This window comes from Leptidea sinapis, chromosome 26 (assembly GCF_905404315.1).
Source record: "Leptidea sinapis chromosome 26, ilLepSina1.1, whole genome shotgun sequence".
In the NCBI taxonomy this organism is placed as follows: domain Eukaryota; kingdom Metazoa; phylum Arthropoda; class Insecta; order Lepidoptera; family Pieridae; genus Leptidea; species Leptidea sinapis.
In genome coordinates, this window is record NC_066290.1 from 10,065,418 (window position 1) to 10,084,850 (window position 19,433).

The window sequence follows — 19,433 nt, forward strand, 5'->3', positions numbered from 1 at the left end:
CTTTAATGTATCTTATTCATGTATTTAAAACTTATTGGGTTACAATAAAACAAAATATCATTTTATATTATATAAATTTTTATTATATAAATTTATAGGGTAATCTAGTATTTAATAAACATAAAAAATACGCAAGGATACAAACGATTCAAACATTAATTATTATATTCTAACTGCTATAATCTACAGAAATATTACGATTTTTATCAATTTCAATAGCATTATCAAATTCCGCATAAACAATACAGTTAATTGTTTGTGTAAGAGCTGATTCAAAACGAACTTCTAATCTTACACTACCATGTTTTATAAGATTCCAATGACTTGAAGAATTTTCTGTGCATATTGTATAATTTTCAAAATATTTGATGAAATCATTAAAACTCTTCTTATTTAACTGAAAGTAAATGTACATTAAAAAGTACTCGCAAAATATACCTACTGCGGTAAATAATATCTTTACTCTTGTAGTATTGTAGATATACATTCTACAATTGCTTTGTCAAAACCTCAGCTGGAATCCCTGAGCTTGACGATCATATGAATCGAAGTATTGTCCCATACATCTGCTCATCAATGTGTATTGCAACCCAGTGAGAGCCTGGCTTATTTTCAATATCTATATCAAGTCAAGTCAAAAAAATCTTTATTCACTGTAAAACTTTATAAGTTATTTCGTGCAGGTCAGGATGAAGTACAAAAGTTACAATAGCATTCAAATGAGTATAACAAAACAAATTATTCATCATTAACAAAATTTAGAACATTAATTCCAACTATCTTTAAATAATCTTTCACATTATAATAGGCCTTAGATGTTAATTGATTTTTACGATACATTTAAAAAAATTAATAGGTAATATTTTAATAGCATTTAGGAGTTTATTATAAAATATATCACTTTAAAACATTAAGCAATTTTACGGAGCCTAGTAGATGGAACAACGTTACAACGTATATCGACAATCTGTTTGCTGCGTAAACATTATTTTGAATACTGAGATCAACTTCTGCAAATAATTCTGTATCTCGATTATATTCATATAAGTTTAGAATAAGGTCTTTTCAGTTGAGGGATTGAATATTTATTTGGTTGATGTATTTAAAAGTTATTGGGTTACAACTTACAATAAGACAAAACATTTTATGTAAATATTTTAATTCAAAATTATAAGGCAATATAGTAGTAAGTTTAACTAAAAATAATACACACCTTTACAAACAATCAAACATAAACATAACTGCGGTAATCTACGGAAATATTATGATTTTTATCAATTTTATTGTAAAGAACTTATTCAAAACGAACTTGGTTTTTGAAATATGTAAATTGAGTTAAGTGATATAGCTCTTTGTCATTTTCTTGATGTAACAAATTTTGAGATAAATAAAATACACTTTAGTTAATGTGATTACTTCCATTCGTGAATATATCAACAATCGAGTTGTTTCAGACCAGATTTCCTCATCAGGTCATCAATTATTTTTAGGATTAATTTAAGATTTTTTCCGTTAAATATATTATAGAGTTCAGGTAGTTATATCTTGAAAGTAATTAACATGGTTGAGATTGTATAAAGGTTGCATATCATTAAAGCATCAGGTGATAAAATTTGTGTCACTGACATGATTCAAAAATTTTATAAAATTATTTGCGCAAACTGATTTTCCACACCCACACAATGCACCCTCTACTACAAAAAGGTTTCATATAACATAATGAGACGATTTAATGTCAAACTACCATTTATTGATTAAATTTAAATAGAAAAATTTGTAAGTAAAAGAATATACAGAACCTACATCATAACTTACTCCACAAGTTATATATCTAATCTATTCTTTTCAAAAAAAATAATTCAACCTTAAAACTTATATAATATTTATTTTATTTATTTTATTTCGTTGAGTGAAAATATTATCCTTTATTGACTTAAATCTATGCATTGAACAATATTCATTCTTATTTTTAAATAGGCATAGGTATCTTACAATTTTCCATTTTCATATAAGTAAGTACTTAGTAACACTTTTATTAAATTTGAATGTGAATTTTTCCTCAACATCTAATACATACGTTTAGATCTAAGTCCTAGGAATTCATTAAATATGTAAACTTTGTTTTCATCTTTATAATTACCGTACCGTACTTCGTTTTATTGACTTTTGTATAGCAAAAATTTTTTTCTGCAGTCAGAGGTTTTGAAACGCAAATGTAAATCAGCTTTTATATTTGTGTAATTTTTTTATATATTAAACTATCAGTATCAGTGTACAATAATTTTAATTTATTTCGAAGCTTTTTTAACTAGTGAAAGTCATCGCTTTAGAGTTTAAGAAATATTCAATATATAAAATCCGAAATAAATTTTTAAGTGCCAAATAAATAGGTTTATTGAAGAACAATTTAGTTTTTCGTAATTGAATTGCAACCAAATTTTCATTTTAAAGTAAATAAACTATTGAATTATATCTTGGCAATAAAATCTTGTACAATTTAACATTTACTCTTTTTCAATATTTTCCATTGTTCTTTATACACTGAGTTATTCATTAATTTATAAAAATCTTTTCGAAATCAGATGTAGGTAGCATGTTTTTGCATGTTTGTATTTAAATCTATGTAATATTGTAACCACGAGCTTGGTTTGAATTTTAAAATTATATGAATATTTTGTAATTTCTGTGTGTGTGTTGCACAAAACAAGACATTGCTTTAAATTCCTGAAGTAAATGACATATGTATTTTTATTACGAAGGTTTGGAACAAATTTTATGCCTTTTTTATCATCAATACTTACATTTTATATTCTCGGGGCATAAGGATAGGTCAGAATGTAAATCATGCAGTTCAATTGGATATTCTATTGGATCTACTTCCAAAATAAAACCAAATTCAAAATCATCCGGAACATCAAAATTTGTAGGGACATCTACCCATTCAAAAACTTCAGTAGGAAGGAATGGAGATATAGCCCATCCGTAAAGGTTACTAGCACCAAAATAAGTTATAAACGACTTTGGTTTTTCTTTGTCCTGTTCTCGCATAGTCAAAGTTAAAGTTCTTTATTTACCAGAAACAAGTAAAGTTGTTACAAATTTAAGAGTAGACACATGTTTCGTCTTGACAGACATGCAAATATTTCAGTGGTTTCGTTTTATAAAATTGTAACCTATACTTTTTTCATTAAATTATCTTTTTCATAACGATTTCTACATTGAGATATACAGTCTTAAATACTCGATCCAATGAAAGCTATTAGAACGCGAGCAAGATAGAGAATATGATGTCAACTGCAGCGCGACAAGGACAAATAGTATGTGTCATAGATTAATCAACCAGAAGTGAAATCGTAGGCAGAATACATAGCGTTCGTAACCGCTTGATTGCGAAACTTGAGTTTTCTAGTTAGTTAGGGAGCGTCTTTCTTAAATAATATTATGATGATTATAATAAGTTCTGGCTTTCAAAGTCTTATAATAAAGGTGGTATAGAATGAGATTAGTAATAGCAGGCTATTTGATATTTTATTAGTACTTAATCTTGGAATGTATGTAACGTACCAGGAGGTCTACTCTCAAAATCTACAACGACACATTTGGAACGATACGACAATACTCCGAATATACCGCAACTACCCTGTCTGCAGCGGGATGATCGAGGTAGTATATTTTAGGACAATTTAGGAAATGATGTAAAAAGGCGTTGTTGCAGTGAATGTAATACGAAATTTAATATTTTTTAATAAACAAGTGCGTATGCGTAGCTGAACTATCAAACTACAAAAACAAGTTTTAGGGTAGATAGCGGACGTAGACAGTAGGTAAGTGCTATCTGCTTGCGTAGGAGTTTTTTCAGTAACACTGTCCTTTCGGTATATCCCTTGCTAACTGCAGAAGAATCAATGGATCATTTTCTGTTTCTCCCATTATCTTATTGTAATAAACCCTCAACAGAAATACATTCATAAATAATATAATATACAAGACACACTGTTTAGACACACACCGAAAATACCGAACATTATGCAGATCTAATTTCGGTGCCAGGAATCAGGTGAAACAGTTCTTCAGAACACTCCCCGTGATAAATGCGGTAGAAACACACAATAAAGCGACGTCTCTACACAACGCCAAGTGATCCAGCCGTTCACAGAGCACTGGGTCTCCGACAATTCGAGCTGCTGTCCGTTGCACGCGGTGAAATGGATCGAGCTGATACTAGGGTGCGCCAAGCCAGAGATGACAGCAATACTCCATATGTGGCTGGACCTTCGCTTTGTAAAACGCTAGAATGTGGGCCTAATTGATGTATTGCAGTGCTCTATTAATGACGCCCAGCTTCTTCAAAGCCAATTTGGCTTTGCCCTACAGATGACCACGGAATTGGCTTTTGGCAATCGGTCTAGATTTTGAGACTCAGTATTCCGATACTAGTCGATGCTTTAAGGGAAGTGTTGTCGAAGAGTGGTGATACGACAAATGGTTATTTTTAGTGGTAAACTCGCAAACTTGAGTCTTCTGGGGGTTAAATTGGACAAGGTTCAATTAACCCCATTCCGCGACCTTCTCAAGAGAGAACTCGATAGAAGGCATAAGTTTCTCCCGCCTCTGGTCGGCGATTTCCCGAGAGAGACCTGCATGGCCCGTGCATACGATATCACCCGTGCTCTCTCGCCTAACTGACCACAGCAGGCTTTTTTTAAGCCTCTTCTTCCATGTCACCACGAAAATGAACGTCACTCGAACGACGCCCAGTATGACAATACTGGATGTACTAATTAGGTAACTATTCTGAAATCGAGGAGATACGAATTTGTATGTATTACGTGTGAACATACTAACCTGACTATTAAATCATTGATACCTACAGCAAATCACCAGCAGAAAATCGATTTATTTCGTTATAAGTACAAAGATTTTCTCGTTCTTTAAGGGCATTATATTTTTCTTTTTCTCCATTTTTATCCATAATGTTTAATTCAACTGTAGTTAAAATTCTCTGGGTTTCCACGGAAGACCAGCGTCGTGGAATCTTTCGAAACCACAACTATACTGAGTTGGGGGCCCATTGGAGTCATTAGATCATAATTAGAATAGTATAACTTTAAGAACTATTATCAGAATGTATGTAATGACGTCAATAAACATTTTTTCTTTCGTTCTGTCTTTCTAAAATAGTAACACGTACGGAAATACATGCAAACGGAATCAAACTGTTATTTTCATAGTTATACTTAACTTAAACAAGGGTCGCTATGAGAATAACATCAGAATGGTCATTGTATGGGCAGATATGTCAACGATATACGAGGTATAAATTTACCCTTTTTTAATTAGTAGACATTTTCCTTATGTCTAGTTTGTTTGGAGGAACCACGTTTCCCGCGTTTATTTGCAAGGCTGTCTGACATTCAGTAACCACACACTAATTATTGTATTGACAGTGTTGTCAGCGATATCCCTTGATGAAAAACAGTACAGAGATAATCCTTCTTAAGAGAAATTTACATACATGCGTAACATCTAATTAATAAGGAGTTATCTCGTAAGGACTATCATCACTGCAGCAACAGTTCGTAATAAAAACGTGATTAGATATCAAAACTAAACTTACATACAAAATTTCGTGAGCGTGCTACTAACTGTTGAAAAGTTCCCTATTTAAGAAATAATCCTGGCTGCAAGGTCAGATTATGTATAATATCATATTATTGCAATGTCACCGAAGTTATGTAGGTGTACAAAATTTTAGCTCAATTAGATATCGGGAAGTGCTACAAAAGTTTCTTTTAGACTCTGAATTGATACAAATACTTACATAGTTATATACCAACTAACCGGCAAACAAGTGTTAAGTAAAACCTTGCAATATTAATAAAATGCTCAAAACCGTGATGATCATACAAATATGAATATTATCAAATATTTACTTACCTATTATAGACCATGGAATAGTCAACATAATATGATATATTTTTATTTTTCTCGTATTATTTATGCATACAATACAGTAATAGACCATATTAATAATAATATTCTAATATCACTTTCTATGTTAAGATATTCAAGCTTGCAATTAATAGAACGTGTATTGCGCTAACTGTCAACTGTCTATGCGATCGTCAACCGGTTATAACCAGTATTGCAGCGTACGCAACAAGAACAAGCGACCAGTGGACACACATGCCCCGAATTATTGTAGAAGTGCAACCGTTTATCGTGTTTGTATGAAGCTTAGTCTCTGTACATTTTTTTTACTCATATGGCCATATAGTCGGTAAAATACTATTTTCAGTTTATTTGCAAGGATTTTGCATATTCTGTTTTATACTTAATTATAACTTTATACCACGTTTATTTGTAAGGCCGTTTAAGTTTAGTATGAAAACCTTGCTTATATTGGAGGTTCCTTATAGGAGGGGGATTTTATTCCATATTTTGGCTGACGAGAATCGGAAACTTCCTCTGAAAGTAGCTGTGGCATGAGTCTGCGGCAAAAGCTGCGTCGCACATTGCTGTGTGCCTAGAGAACGACGACTTGATGCCCATGACAACTTATCATACAAATATGAAGCTGCTTGATACTTAATGACATCAAAGAGAAAACAAGCGAGATGGAATTTGCGCCTGTGTCTCATTTTAAGGATTGAGTGTTTATTTAAGTAAGGTGTTACATTGGCTCTCAAAGGGATATTAAAACAGAAACGGGCGCACGCATTCTGAACTCTTTGTATTAGTTTTTGTGTTCTTGCAAGTAAACGTGGACCGAACACTGTATCCATGTAGTTCCAAGAATATTCTATGTAGAAAATGTAAAAATATGTGGTTATGAGTTTGATCCTGGCCCGAGTTGCATTCCGTACTAATCGAGGAGGAATTGATGCACAATCTAATGTAAATGACATTTGAAGCGGCTATGACCAAGTCTCAGACGTGGTAATGTGATATGGACATTTATGTTAACCTAATGTTTGGATCTTCTAAACCACGGGTGAGCAATAATACCACAATAATTGGTCTTAGTATACCAACATCCCTTCATTTTATGATTGTTTCAATCTTGCACTATCTGTTGTTTAATTATTGGCATTAAATCAGACATTAATGGCAACACTCCTGGCTGACACATCAGTTGACGTCACACCCCCGGTCATCCAACAGTCACGCACTAGTTCAAACGCCGCTGTGCAGTTAAAATTTTTGAAGTGAACCTTCTTTAGAATCGTTGTGATTTGAAACTCGATAAAACAACAAAGCGAGGCGATAGAGGCGCCTTTGACAGCTATTATTTATAAAACTATTATTTTCGCCGCCGCATCAAATTATGATTTCAACAATATGGATATCCGATCCAAGATTCTCGAGGGCGCAGAGAACGAATATGGGATCATTTTTGAAATTAGTAAATTTAAAATATTGCCGCCGCGCATAATTATTTTTGGGGCTATACGTATACGTGGTGGTTATAATGATAACCCTAATGCCAAACCACTAAAAAGCATGTTTCAGAAATTTTTGTGCCACCTGGAACTAAAATCGTTGAAATCAGCAAACTATGTGCTAACGAACACGAACACGAAACACTAGAAAACGTCAGTATATTTATGTGTTCTTCTTCACTGCATAATATTAATACAACTGCTCCATCAACATGGACTGATGATGCAAATCAGGATGAAAGTGACGGTTATATTATTGATAACTAGAAGGAAATGGAGGCATATTAGTGCAAGTTTTACATAACAATAAAACTTGTATTATTGAGCAGAGACGATGCACAGTATCTGTGAGATTGCGTTTGATACTTTCCTTTATATTTCCGGCCGTCACCAGAGCGTTGGCGGCAGTTCGCCCTCATAGAAGTATCTCACCAGGAGCCATTATTGGGATGCTGTGCATCGTCTCTGCTCAATAATACAAGTTTTATTTTTATGTAAAACTTGCACTATTATCGGCATGTGACGATGCACAGCATCTGTCAGAGACGTGTTTATAACTCCTGGTGACTGACAACGACGCTATGTGAAATTGAAACAGACATTGATAACTATCGTTATATTTAACTATACAGTATCAATTTTGTGTACTCCGAATTAATTTACAACAGTTAAACTTAAAAAATCATATGGATGTATTAATTCTTACAATTGAACTAGCTTTTTAAAACAAGGAATACAAAAGAATCTATCTAAAATCGACTAAATTTAACCAATCAATATAGATTTAATTATAATTATATAGAATCAAAATTAGCTGCAAGGTTAATGTGCGATCCAGTAATGCCCATAATTTGCTTAAAATAATATTTTGCAAAGGTATTTTCTCTGCGCCAATTCCCACGACTAAGAATATATTCTATATGGTAGTTATCATACCAGTTCAAAGATGCGACGGCAGAACGCAATGAGCCAGGAGTGGCTGTAATACCTGCGTCCCTTAACACTGTTTTAACCCAGTTACCGAGAACCCTTCGCGAGGCGGCTTGTCTGGGACCTCTGATATTAACGAAGAGGGCACTGTTACACTCGGTTATGCGTCTCTGTGCTCCTAGCTCTACAACTTTCTTAAGCCAAAATACCGGACAGATATTGTGATTGCTATGCTCCATTAACTTCCAACCTGATTGTCTATATGATGCCGTATCTGTCTTCGATCCAAAGGCTGGGAGTAATATGACACGATCGCCTCCGTCAGTAAAGTGGGATGGAGAGATCTTCAGCAAGGTATGATAGTGTACGCGTCGGCCGGATGCTAAAACTAAAATACAGGCTAACCGGCGTGAAGCTTCAAAGAGTGTATCATTGGCGGGTGAATTACTTTGTAACCATGCGACCAAGTCACTAGGATACCAAATAGGGGGTTTTTCTGCTCTTGGTTTCTGAAGAGAGATGGCTTTCAATATATACGTTACCAAGAAATGAGAATTTAAATTTTAATTATTTGGTGGTTTGCCGAAAGTTAGTACGACTGATATATGTAATAAAATCGTTGGATAAGCTAGTCTCTCTTCAAGGCATAAGTATGCTAAGAATCTAGATAAACTCACGGCGCTAGGATTCTTATGATAAAAATTATTGTTTTTACACCACTTTATCCATCTTGCCTATGCAAGCTTGTAAGTTCTCAAGGTGGATTTCTCCGCCTCTGTCCAGACTCCAGTGATGTCACTCCACCCTCAATCTTCCAAACGTACAGTTCTATGTCCTGCACTCGAGGCTCTAAGCCTGTGCTCTGATCGATAAGTACCGTGCTCGGATTGTTCACTTTCATGGGCTTGCACAGCGCTCTTTGGCGGAGATCCGGTAGCCAAATCGCTTTTTTCCACATCGGTGCTACAACTAGATACACTCCTATTGCAGAATTCAAGTGGTGCAGCAGTCGGGACAGCAGACTAGGTGGTGGTAACACCCACGCCAGTTGAAACTGCCATTCGCGACTGAAGGCATTGCAGAATAGCGCTGAGTTGTCTCGACAATCTTTTGAGACATACTTTTCTACAACCCTCGTGTTCATCGTGGCGAATAGGTCGATCTGAGGGATCCCGAAGTTGTGAAACACTTCCTTCAATGCTGGGCCAAGTAAATGCCATTCGGCCTCTTGTCTCCCCTGAGATAGCCGGTCTGCTATGTCGTTGTATTTCCCGGGGAGGAACTCTGCTATCAGTGTGATGTTCCTTTTGTCTAGGAGTTCCAGTAGCTCAACTGCTTACTGCACGGTGATTTTTTATGGTAGTTATCCACCATTTTAAGTCTCTTACTACTGGGATCGGAATTATCGATGGTGTATATGAAGAGGTTGTCCGCTAGAATTCGAGCATGACGTTGCAACTGGCGGCAGTGCAGTCTTCCTCTTGGTGTTACGAAGTTGGCAAAGTTGAGAGTGCCAAGGATCACCTGAGTTTCCTTGAGAGATATTGTTTCCTTGAGAGATATTGTTCCCTTGTGTATAGCTTTCTGTGAAATTGCTACTATAGTTTGAACCTTTTTCCCTGGTAAGCTCTTTAGACTGCGGGCAGTGTTCCACGATAGTCCTAGAAATTCTATCTCCTGCATAGGGTCGATTATAGATTTTACGAAATTCATGGTCCAGCCGAGAGTCTCCATCATTTGAATTGCTACTTTCGCTCGGTCTCTCAGAAGTGTGTTTGACTGATTTACCAGCAAGAAATCGTCTAGGTAGACTATTACCCTCATGCCCTTGTTCCTTAGGTACTGAGCTTCCCAATTGGTTAGAGCTGAGAAGTTCTTCAGTGCACAATATAGGCCGAATGGAAGGCAGGTCATTTGGAGGACTTGTCGCTCGTAAACCAGCCGGAGGAACCTTCGATGAGACTGTGAGATAGGCACGTGGAAGTATGCCGATGACAGGTCGAGCTTCACCATTCAGTCGTCCTTCTGAAGAAATCGAGATATGTGAAACTGTGAAATCAGTTTGAATGGCTTGGGTGTTATATGCTGATTGAGTTGCCTTAGATTGAAGATGGGTCTGAATGATCCATCGCTCTTCCTCGTCAAGAACATCGTTGACAAGTAACTGGCTCGTAACTGCCGTTGATTTGGAATTTCTAAAACTCCTTGTTCCAGAAGATTGTGGATCTGCTGTGTCATATCTGGTGACTGAGGAGTCTCGAAACGACGTAAAACCTGCGACGACGGATGGACGAGCGCTGGTTTGGAGGTGAATGGCAGGCGCATTCCCGTGATTATATCGAGAAGGGCCAGTGGAGCTTTTCTCCACCAAGTACTGAACAATGTCGGAGGCCTTGGTGGTGTGGTGAAATCGAGAGACGTAGATATACGTCGCTGGGATCACGGGATGCAGGAGCTGGTTCTGTCCTATCAGTGCAGTGCCACATTGATTATGACTAGGAGGCCTCCTCTTCTTCCGCTCCACCTTAATGAAGCCATCCTTGTCGGTCAAACCCTTCGACACAGTTCTACAAGCGGGTTCGTTGCAGGCGTGCCCGCTTCCACTTTCTGTCCTCAGCACTGTCCGCTTTCTGGGTTGCTGGCGGATGGCAGCAGCATAGTCAAGTTGAGGTGTTGACGTAACGACAGCAGGCGACACCTCCGAGAGGGGAGGAGGTGAGGGACCGATGGTAAGTAGATTACCGCTTACACGTGCGGGCACAGCGGTCGGTGTCAAGTCGAATTTGGCTGATTCAAAACTCGCTGGCGAAGCAATGCAAGCCCCACGTCGTGTGTTGATGTTATTGGCCTCTATTGACCTACTTACAACAGTATTGTTGCGCAACGTCGCAACTTCAGCTTGCAGGTTCCTGATGGTGTTCTGAGATGCCTCTAATTTCAACACTACTTCTGCCAGGCCTGCCCTGGTGACGTCGACATGGTCGAAGGTGACGGGCGTCAGGATCAGTCACCTTCACGAGATTTATCATGTCCTGAAGACTTCTCTCTCCCCTTTCATCTCTCCTGCGGGTCGGCATCTGGTCTGTTTTCATCAACACCTCGTACAGGAGCGTCTTGGCGTTGATGATCTCCTTACTCCTTACACTTTTGGGAACTCATAGTCATAGCGTGCAGCGGCGGTTACCGCGCAGATCGCGAATATAAATTATATTCGTAAAAAAGTATTATATTTTTACTGGGCTGAACTTCCTTTCTGTAATTTTTTCTCGTACTTTTTTCAGGCGGCTTAGAGGCCCTTGTGAGTGCGAGTTGTTTATTTCGTTAAAGTTATGTCCTTGTAGACGAAAAATTGAGCCGCATTGTCTCGTGAGGGGCCCGTTATATCAGATTTATTAGTTAACTTCGTATTAGCTTTCTTAGAATAAAACCACGGCCGATTCCACTTGTCTAGTCCGCCAGTGCATTGTATATAAACGCGTAACTGACTCTCATCAAAAATATGCTTATAACTCGTAGGGATCTTACGCAAACCCACACGCAAATTTTTATTAGCCAACTTGCTTAGGATACGCTCCCTGCGATTCTCAATGTATTCGGCTCGTTTTCCGCAAACCATTTGCATTACCTACTTCGTCACTCATTTTGTGAAACTTGGAGGTAGGTTGAAATATTTCGGTTATTTTATCAAATATAGTATAGGCAGACAAAATTGTGTCGGCAGAGGCCGTCCAGTTGACAAAATCTTGCAGATTTTGATTCAAAAGTTCACGCTGAGTAATTAAACCGTTACAAATTGGTGCTATTATTCTTTCTGAATTTTCGGTATGATCTTTGCCCTTAACAAACTGTCGGAGTTCGTCGTTCACTTCCAAGTTTACGAAACCCGGAGAAGCATTATAGAGCTTTAACGCATCCGTATATCGAACATCTTTCCACGAGGAATCGCCGAATTTTTGTAAGAGCTCAAACCCTTTTAAATGATCGGGGTGGGCTCTGGGCAATTCCGGGTGAGTGTTGGCAGCGGCTCCAGGGAGTTGTAAATAAAAATCGGGAGGTGCATAAGGAGCCGGCCCAGGTGCTTAGTAGTTTTCTTGCCCGAGATTCTCAGTTGTTTCAGAACGTATTGTGGTATTCGATATCGGTATGTTGTAATGTGAATTTTGCAATAAAAAATCTGTCAGTATACCAACTTTATTCAACGATTGTATCAGTTAATTTAACAAATTCTTCTCTTATAACTTCTCGTAGCGCTAGCGAATGAATTGAGTCATCTAAATAAGAGCTGTCAATAGAAGTTGGAACTTTAAACTGAGATCCACGCTGAGTGGTGATATTGTCGACAGTAAATGTCTCTTCCATCGGAATTATCTTCCTGCGTGGTCCTATTAATATTTAAATTATATTGGTTTTAACTTAAAGCAGAAGCAGTGCGAAGCGTAAGCGCAGATGTCTTAAAACTCTCATATAGTTCGTACGCTTTAATACAATATATATTATGAGAAACCAAACATATAAAGTCAAGCGCAGTGCGAAGGCAAAATGACCAAACAAGCAAGACACTGAGATCCGCGCTAAGTGCATTAATGAAAAGGTCTGTATCGGCTGGTCAAAACCGGTTAGTACGAGTAGCTAGCGGTCTTTGACCTCATCCCCATCGGACGCACAAGCCACCGCGCGCTGTTCTAGAGATGTTATGTGCGGTAGGTCAGTTACGTAGCTGTTACAAAATTGCTTACTGTGCTTGCATCCGCTGCCGAAACTGAATGAAATGTTCACTGTGATGACTGCTTTTAATTCGCTACAGAACAGTATAACTTTCAACCACTATAACTAAAAAACACGTTACTAATTAATTTTATAACACTGCAACTGTAAAATTACGCCTGTTACGTACAGCGGCCGTAACGCGAATATACAGAATAGGATCAAGGCCTGCCTCCAGGCAGGTTCCGACGATGCAACCGCATCGCCTAAACCTGCCACCAGAGGTCAGGAACTTACTCACACAGAAGCACAGAGCCGCTAGACTTTACGATAGGTATCCGTCGGTCGAGAATAGGCGCCACCTCCGCTACCTACAGCGGGTGGTACGGGAACGTATCGCGGAACTCCGCGGCGAACGTTGGGACCGCTTGCTCGGCAACCTTAAGCCATCACATGTAGCTTTCTGGAAGCTGCCTCGCGCGTTCAAACAGGAGCCGCCCACTGTCATGCCTCCTTTGGACAGACCGGGACTGCAGCCGGCGCTCGATGACGATGAGAAGGCTGAATGCCTCGCCGATAGTCTCGAGAGTCAGTGCTCTCCAAATGCAGCAGCCGACCCGACACACGTTGACGAAGTTGATCGTGAAGTTGAACGTCGCTCCACTCTGAGCCCTTCAGGCGATGTAATAAAACCCACCTCTTATGAAGAGGTGAAGCTAATTATTAAGGAGCTTCACTCCAAGAAGGCCCCGGGGCCCGACACTATAAGCAATAGGGTTCTTAAAATCCTACCCTCGACTCTTATTACTTTATTGGTTACCATTTTTAATATTCTATTGTCTAACAGCGCGTTCCCCGAACAATGGAAGGATTCCATTGTTATCGGTATCCCAAAACCCAATAAACCTCAAACTAAACCGAGTAGCTATAGGCCTATTATTTTTTTTTTATATGAGAGGGGGCAAACGGGCAAGAGGCACACGGGATGGGGAGAGGTGAGCCGCCCGCCCAACCGCCCATGGACATCCGCAACAACAGGTGTGTCAAGATATGCGTTGGCGGCCTTTAAGGTGGGCGTATGCTTTTTTCTTGAAGGTCCCTAAGTCGTATCTGTTCGGGAAGACCGCTGCTGGTAGTTGATTCCACAAAGTGGCTATGCGAGGCAAGAAATTTCGAAGAAAACACGCGGTTGTGGAATGCCAGACGTCTACGTGATGCGGATGGTACTTTGCACGTAATGTCCGATGGTGGAATTCGGCCGCTGGAATCAACCCGAACAGCTCCTCTGAGCAATCCCCGTGATAAATGCGGTAGAAGATGCAGAGAGAACCCAGATCTCTACGCAATGCTAGAGAATCAAGCCGATCGGAGATGACTTGATCGTCGATGATTCGAGCCGCTCTTCGTTGTATGCGGTCAAATGGAAGAAGCTGGTACTGGGGAGCACCCGCCCAGAGGTGAGAACAGTACTCCATGTGAGGCCGAATTTGCGCCTTATAAAGTTGCAGGCGGTGGCTTTTAGTGAAGTACTGTCTCGCCTTACTGAGTACACCAAGCTTTTTAGAGGCCAGTTTGGCCAAGTGACCTTCCAAGTGACCACGGAACTGAACGTCGCTCGATATATCGACGCCAAGTATGCCAATACAGGCTGCGGCAGTTAGAGGAGTGATCTCGAATCGAGGGGATACGACAAAGGGAGACTTTTTAGTGGTGAACGCACAAACTTGTGTCTTCTTGAGGTTGAATTGGACTAAATTTTGTCGGCCCCATTCCGAGACTTTGCAAAGCATAGTCTCGATTTCAGACACAAGTTTGATCCGGTTCTCGTCGACGCTATCCCGGGACATGTTGGCACGGCCGGTATAGGAAGTATAGCCCGTGCTGTCGTCTGCATAGCAATGAATATTGCTGATTTGCAGCATATCATTGATATGCAGAAGAAACAGCGTAGGGGATAGCACACAGCCTTGCGGGACACCAGAGTTTATGGGTTTTAAGTCGGAGCATGCACCGTTGAAAACAACCTTGATGCTCCGATCAGGCAAAAAGCTGGATGGCAGTTTCGCTATAAGCGCTTTATGCCACACCCGATCAAAGGCCTTCGCTATGTCCAAACTCACCGCCAACGCTTCTCCCTTCGACTCAACCGCTTGCGCCCATTTATGTGTGAGGTACGCCAGAAGATCACCAGCTGAGCGACCCTGACGGAAACCGTACTGGCAGTCGCTGATCAGCTGGTGCCCCTCTAGGTATCCCAAGAGCTGGCGGTTGATGATCGACTCCATTACTTTGGAGAAAATGAAGGTAATGGCAATGGGGCGGTAGTTGGACGGATCTGAGCGTACACCTTTCTTAGGGATCGGGTGCAGTAAAGCCGCCTTCCATAATTTCATTTTTATTAGCTTAATTAACTCGATCGGGAAACTTTACGAAAGATTAATTCTCGCGCGTCTTAATCATTACATCGCGGAGCTTAACCTGATACCCGACATACAGTTCGGATTCAGAACCGCTCACTCGTGTCTCACCCAGACCCATCAGATCTAGCGTGCCACAGGGCTCGGTCCTCTCTCCCACTCTTTTCTCGCTCTTCACGAGCAACATTCCCAAGTTTCCGAGTGTCCAGCTCGCTCAGTACGCTGACGACACGGCACTCTACTTTGGTTCCAACCGCTCAACCTTGAGCATGAACATTAAAGTGCTTCAAGCCACCGTCGATGAACTAGGCAACTGGTTCAGAAAATGGCGGATTGAAGTGAACCCCACCAAGAGTGCAGCGGTACTCTTCGGTAACGCGAATAGCATCCGCGCTAAAAAACAACCGACCGACGTTATTCAACTGTATGAAACACACATTCCGTGGGTGAAGGATTACAAATACTTAGGAGTCACGAATAGCAATATGAACAGCAACAGCAATATGAACTTCAAGAAACATATTGATACGGTTTGCAACAGAGCCCGATTTGTCCTTAGTCGCCTTTATCCACTTGTGTGTGGGCGAAGCAAACTTCCGCTCAAACACAAAGTGACGCTGTACAAAACCATCGTACGGCACATACTGTCATACGCAAGCGTCGTTTTTGCACACACCCGACCGAGCTACTTACGTCGTTTGCAAGTAGTTCAAAATAAATTCACGCGCATGGCAATCGGAGCCCCGTGGTTCATCCGAAACGTAGACCTTCACCGCAACCTAGAGCTTCCGACGATAGCTCAACACTTTAAAGAGATCTCGCGACGCTTCTTTGACAAGGCGCCTAACCATCCCAACATCTTGGTTAAAAAGGCATGCGGGTACACCCCCCTTCACCATTGTCTCAACCCAATAAGACGTCCCAGACACGTCACGGTAGACCCGGATGATGACATCACCAACGCGAACGCGACACCCACACAAACACCGACACAGACACGCACACACCGCCTTCGCAGGCGTAGGCACGGTCAACCACCGCAAACCACTGGCACTCGTCACTCTGACGATGGCCAGCGGCCCGCACCCTAGATACACCACACATTGTTTTGATACCCGACGAGACGTTAGTCCTCGTTCTGTAATCGCTTCACTACACTCACTCATACACGGACTGACTGACGGACTGACATACACCACTTACACACTCACAAACACACTCCACAAACAGACACAAACGTGAACGTGACACGTTCACGTTCACGTTCGCTGTGAAAGCCAGGGCTACTAACAGCACAGAAGAGGTTTTAGTCGGTATGGGGTGTCCGCTTACGCGGACACTCGAGTCCGACATATTACGCCCCGTTCCGGGGCGTAAATACGTAACAGTATTTCCTCCTCTCAAAAAAAAAAATCATCCAGTACCGCAGTACCAAGGAACCAGGAATAAAGGAAGCTCTCAAGAAGTACCCAGCAGTTTTATTACTACGAGGAACCCCTGCCCCTGCGGTGAACCTACCCCTGCGGCGACCTACCACTGCGGCGGCATACCTGTGCGGCAGCGAGAAAGCCTGCGACAAGCTACTCCGGCGGGAGGGAACTACCTACCCTCTTCGTCTTCAACCCAGTGAGGTCAATTCCAGCAATAGTCAAGTGTGCATGCTGCACAATTATAGAGGAGCCCGTGAGGTTCCGCGTACCTCACACAGATGGACAACAAGAGCCGGAGAGCTCCGATCGATGGGCTCAACAGCACCATGTCGTCAGCGTAACTGATGCTGTTCACACAGTGACCAACAATCGAGCAGCCGACACGTGCGCCACCGAGTGTCTCGGTCAGCTCATTTATATGCAGGTTGAAAAGCGACGGTGAGGTTAAACCCCCCTGCCTCACCCCGCATTCCAACCTGTACTCCTCCGACAGTATGTTTGACCATCTTACCTGATTGGTCTGATGCTCGTACCAATGGAAGAACAAGTCCACGTAAGGTCCCGGTACTCCCGTCTGCCTCAACTTACCCTAAAACAAGTCGTATCTGACTAGGTCAAAAGCCTTCGAAAGATCGAGAAACACTGCATAAACAGGCGTATTCCTTTTCGTGTAGTATCCTACCACATGCTATAGCGACATGATTGCGCACTCGGTAGATAACATCGGTCTAAAGCCGAACTGAGCATCACTTAATTTAAGATGATTACTCACCTGCCGCTCGAGCACTGCATCGAATACCTTAGCAGTTATGGTTGCCAGGGAGATCGGCCGATGGTTGTTACTATCCAATACTTCACCTGTTTTGTTTTTTAAAACCGGTTAACAACGACCGTTCTCATTAACGCCCCTGGCAGAAACGAATGTCTCATACAGAAGGTGTACAAGAGCGCCAGCAATCGAGGTAAATGCGGACCAGCGTGTTAAAAGTGCTTAATGCTGAGGTGGTCATGACCGGGAGACTTACCCATAGTCATATTCTTTATTATTTTAGTTATTTCCTTCGCTGTTATCCGAGGTGGTACTTGCGAGGGTCGATTCGGGTCCACTACCCCAGCATCAGCACCTCCACTTAACTTTCCAAGTGATTGTACCCTGAAATGGTTCTTAAACATATTAGCAATCCTCACAGGCTTACACTCGCCATCAACGGTCACCGGAATACCAGCTTTCGGACTCAATTTCTTTGTTTGTTTCCAGAAACCTCGGAAGTCTTTTTGCTCATGTTTTGTAGCAAGAATATTCATTTTTATTTGCTCCTGATAGTTTTCACAAACGTTTTACCATTTTTCATTCCACCATATCCCTATAAACAGTTCCTTTCAGAGGTTCCCGTTCCACACCCAGCAAAGAAATATTTATCTAGCATCCTGGTGAGCACTACGGACGTGCTTGTTCCACCCCATCAATGGTCGAATCTCCTATGGGTTATTCCAACCTTATTACTACAATCCTCATAACAATTAACAGAAGCTTCAGTTAAAACATTAATAATACACATATATACATTATTTATCACAGATTATGATTCACATTAGTACACATATTATCACAACATTTGCTTACTTCTAGAGGAAAATCTATTAATTTAAATTAATCATATTTATTATACATATTCAATTTGATCTCCTGTGCGAATAGTCTAACCCTTTCAAGATAACATTCGACCTCCAGTAGAAAGTGATCTGACCAGAAGACATCGTAATGTATTTTTACATTTTCTGCTGTCCGCCAAGCGGCCATAGTAGTTAAACAATGGTCGAGCCACGAACAGCTACCATGCGCATCGCTAGTGTAAGTGTATGATTGAGAGTTAATACCTAGTCTCTCAATGTCCGCACATAGCCTATTCTACGCCGCACAAAAGCTTAACATTTCATTTCCAAATAATTTGCCAGGATGAGCATTAAAATCTCCTAACACATTATATAGATTCAATATTTTGTAGTCTACCTTTGATTAAAAATACTCATTGAAAAGTATTGAAAATTATGAGAATTGTTTTCAATAATCCTAATTCTTTTTTTATGTATTTATAAATATACAATTTACATGATCACTTCTGTTTATTTTTCAATACTTTTCAATAAGTATTTTTATTTCAGGAACTTTTCAAAAGTTTCCCTTCTACTGTGTGGGACTTGCACACACATATATTTTTTATCCGCACCTGATGAATTAATATTTTTGAATGAATATGATTGAACAAATACTTACCCAAGAGTAGGTAATGCTAACATAAAACATACATACCTTTTCATCTTTATTTCATGAATTTCGGCAGGCGTAAAATCCTGATTCATCATGAAATATTGTGCCACCATAAAACTATCCACTATTGGCAGATTATCCGACTTTTAAGAAATCCTTCTTTCATTCTACAGTTACAGTACTACAAACTTACTTATTTAAATACAAGCACACTATAAGAAAACGAAAACGATCGAAACAA